Here is a 3,493-nt window from a genome sequence, read left to right as displayed (position 1 = left end):
ATGTTGTCTAAAAATGACAAATTGGAAGGGAAGAATTGCAAAAAGTCATCAGTATCAGAGCAAAAAGAATTGAAGTTGTGTAAAACCCTCCTATGGACAAATCTCAGCTGCAGTCAGGGAAAAACAATTTTGTATTCCAGAGTGGTCCAGGCCTGTGTAAGTGGCAGAGATTAATTATTCTAAAATGCAGAACATCTGATTGCTTAAAAGTGTAAAGTTTTAATGAGATGGGAAGAAAAAAGAAATTCCCACAAATAATGGGTTCTGTTTCCATATGAAAAACACTGATAATGAATCTCTGATCATCCTACCACTGAATTTCAGGTAGGCAATCAATTCCTACCCTGAAAAACATGCAAGCAGCAAACATTTCAACAGGTCTAATATAAAATATCATGGGGGAAAGCTGGAAAGAAGAATATGGGGAAGAGAAGAATAAAGAAATGACTAAAGAAGAAAAAAGAGTGACAGAGAGAGAGAGGTAGGGTGAAACTTGAGATAAAGATGGAGAAAAAAGGAAATCACAAGGGAAAAGTGGAATTCCCATGAGATCTCCTTGTCTCCAGACTATGAAGTATTTCATTAGGCTGTTCTAAAAAAAAAAAAAAATAAAGAAGACATTTTCACAAGAAATAATTCTCTTTCATAATAGACAGGGTGGAGTCACAAACAGGGGAATTATGTAAGAGCACATGGGAAAGGAAAACAACTGAAATCCTCTCTGTTTGCTGTCCCTTCAAAGAAGGGCACTTGCCTCACTGGGAAAAACTGCACCATCCTCTGTATCCACATGTAATGCAAACAGAAGCAGTAAGTGGTGCTCAGAACTGCAGGTGTTCTGGGGCTGCAAGGTTTTGATGACTTCTCAAACCCTTCATTGTGACTAGACCTCCCTTGTTGTCATATTTCAGCTTTCAGAAGTGCTGCCACACTGCTACTTTGCATGATGATCACATTTATTGCTGTTAAAAATGAAGATTAAGTGAATCTTAATGGAATATTACCCAGCACTCAGGAATATCCTTGTTTGCAAACAATTTCTGATTCGCTTCCCCATTTAACATTGTACTGAACACTAACAGAAGTTCAACCACATTAAACTGTTTATTTTGCCTTGAAGGGAAACTGCTGCTCAGAGCAAAGGATTTGGAGAAAATAGTTCTTGAAAGTTTTTTCAGGACCTTTTCCTCCTACAGCTTCTAAGAACATTCCCAGGAGTGTTTCCATGGTATGAGTTTAAACAAACCACTTAATCCTCATTGTTTCCAGTTCTGTGTCTGTAAAATGGCAATAATATAGTGACACAGCTTTTCTGTGCTGAGCTTTCATCCTCAGAATTAGCAACGCTTTGAAAGCTTTAGGGGAAAGCTGATACATTTAAGCAGATTAGTTATATTTAAGCAAATTGTGTTTGTGTTTTATATAAGTTTTAGAAGTTCAACCCATCCGCCCATAACTTTCTGTGGTTTGCAGGGTGAGAATAGGAAGATTCAGTCCTTAATCTCCTGGGTCTCCTTCTTTTTTTTTTTAAGTTTTTGTTAAACCTCCTGGGTTTTCTATTTCATTTGAGATTTTTCTTTAACCTCCTGCTCAGCTTGTAAAGGCAGTGGCACAAAGCTGCCTGCAAGTCAAGAGATGAGCTGCTCGCAGCTCCACACGATTATCTGCACAGCAGTGCCTCACAGCGAACTCATTTAAGCACCTCGTGAAAAGCAGGTGAAAAAGGGTACAAGGAACCTGTTGGATGTTGACATCCACCTCCCAACTCTCCAATCCCCTCTCGCCTGTCCTGCCAAAATGCTGCTGCTCCCCCCGTGCCCGATTGCATCATTCATTCACGCCGCTGTTATAAAACAGGCACCACGCCGGTGCCGGGCAGCACAGGCACAAGATCCTCCTCATTTTCCCTGCTGGAAAAACCCCCCGGTGTCACGGATCTGCGAGCCAGACTCCAGCTCCTTCCGACCTGCGAGAAAATCCCGGTGCCGGTGACTTACAGGACTGAACCGGCCGTGGCTGCTGCTGCCGCTGGGAGCCTCCCGGCTGCGCCAGACAGGGAGGGATCAGCCGAGCCCTTCAGCGACACAAACCCCACGCACGGGCTGAGCTGGACGAGAGCCGCATTTTGCCTCTCCGGCCCTGATAAAGCGCTGAGTCAGGCAGGCTGGGGGGTTTGTTTGAGGCTCCGGCACACATGGAGCGGAGCAGGGCAGCGGAGGCAGCAGAGGTGTGACCTCCGCAGGGGAGGAGCCGCTCCGGGCGGCGCGGGGAGCTCGCTCTGCCCTCCCTGGGCACCGGGAGCTCGGGGAAGGCTCCGATGAGCAGCAATCATCGGCAGCTTCTCCTGGCAGAAATCAGAGGCGAGTCAGGGACGCTGTTTTCGGGAGAGAAGAGAGGATTTGTGAGCTCAGATCACAGAATCACTAGGTGGGACAGAGACCTTTAAGATCTTGGAGTCCAACCCATGTCCTAACACCACCTCAACTAAACCATGGCACCGAGTGCCACATCCAGTCTTTTTTAAAAAACATCCAGGTGTTTTTTTTAAACACATCCAGCACTTTATTGCTCTTTTAATAAAAAACTTTTCCCTAACATCCATTCTAGATTTCCCTTGGCGAAATGTGAGACTGTGTCATTCTGTCAACTGCTGCCTGGAAAAAGAGACCAAGCCCACCTGACTACAGGTATTTAAGATTGCAATATCTCCTCTTGGCTTAAGCTATCAGTGCATCCCTGAGCGAAGTTACACACACAAATCACATCCAAAGCCGGCAAAAGCTCGGCAGCAAAGGGAAATTCATGGGAAAAAGCTCTCTTTTGCTTCCCCAAATGCAGTGCTGTCCAAAGCTGTGGAAAAATTGCCAAAGCTGCCCGTGCTTGTGTTTTGGCATCCCACGGAAGAGCTTCCCTCGCACACTGCCGTGGGTTGGAAAATGGAAGAGTGCCAGCCCAGGAGTTGTTTGGTTCAAGGTCAAGAAAAGCTGATTTAGCTGATTTAGCTGCTTTTGTTCACTTGTGCCAGGAGTCCTGTGACTGCTGCCCGTCTGTTCTGCACCACTGGATGCTCCAGTCACACTCTGTGCATGACCTCTTCTGCCATCCTGGCAGTGTCACCCCTCAAAATTCCATTTATTAATTAAAACCGATCGCCTTTTGTGCCCCTCCTCCCTTTATGTGTTTTCAGAATTTCCCAGTACACGAGCAAATGTTGACAGGATCATCTCCCAGTAACTTCTTGAGTCAGGAGAAGATGGGACCAAGCCCCTGTGCTGTCAAACTGGTGCCAGGGATCAGCAGCCTGCTGCTGTTTGTCAGCTTTATCGTGGCAGGACAGGATGTTGTTTAAAGCAGATTTAGAAATCATTTCTGTGAATAAGGTTAAAGGAAAACCCATCTTGATAAAGATGAAAGAAAATGGCTTTTACTGAGAATCTCAGAGGGGTTTTTGCCAAGATAAGCAGCGCCTGGCTTGACTAAGGGAATTGCTGCT

The 3,493-nt window shown here is 45.4% G+C and overlaps 1 long non-coding RNA gene across 1 annotated transcript; it reads left to right on the top strand.

Annotated features, from left to right (window-relative positions):
• Positions 1–1,856: 1,856 nt before the first annotated feature.
• On the top strand, positions 1,857–3,171 carry LOC148182639 (uncharacterized). Its single transcript, XR_015774441.1, has 2 exons — positions 1,857–2,687; positions 2,839–3,171. It is a non-coding gene; the product is annotated as an uncharacterized LOC148182639 (long non-coding RNA).
• Positions 3,172–3,493: the final 322 nt, after the last annotated feature.

This window comes from Pseudopodoces humilis, chromosome 23, assembly GCF_049639895.1.
Source record: "Pseudopodoces humilis isolate 2021_Gansu_Grassland_sample_001 chromosome 23, ASM4963989v1, whole genome shotgun sequence".
NCBI lineage: Eukaryota > Metazoa > Chordata > Aves > Passeriformes > Paridae > Pseudopodoces > Pseudopodoces humilis.
This window is presented reverse-complemented; position numbering and strand designations above follow the sequence as displayed.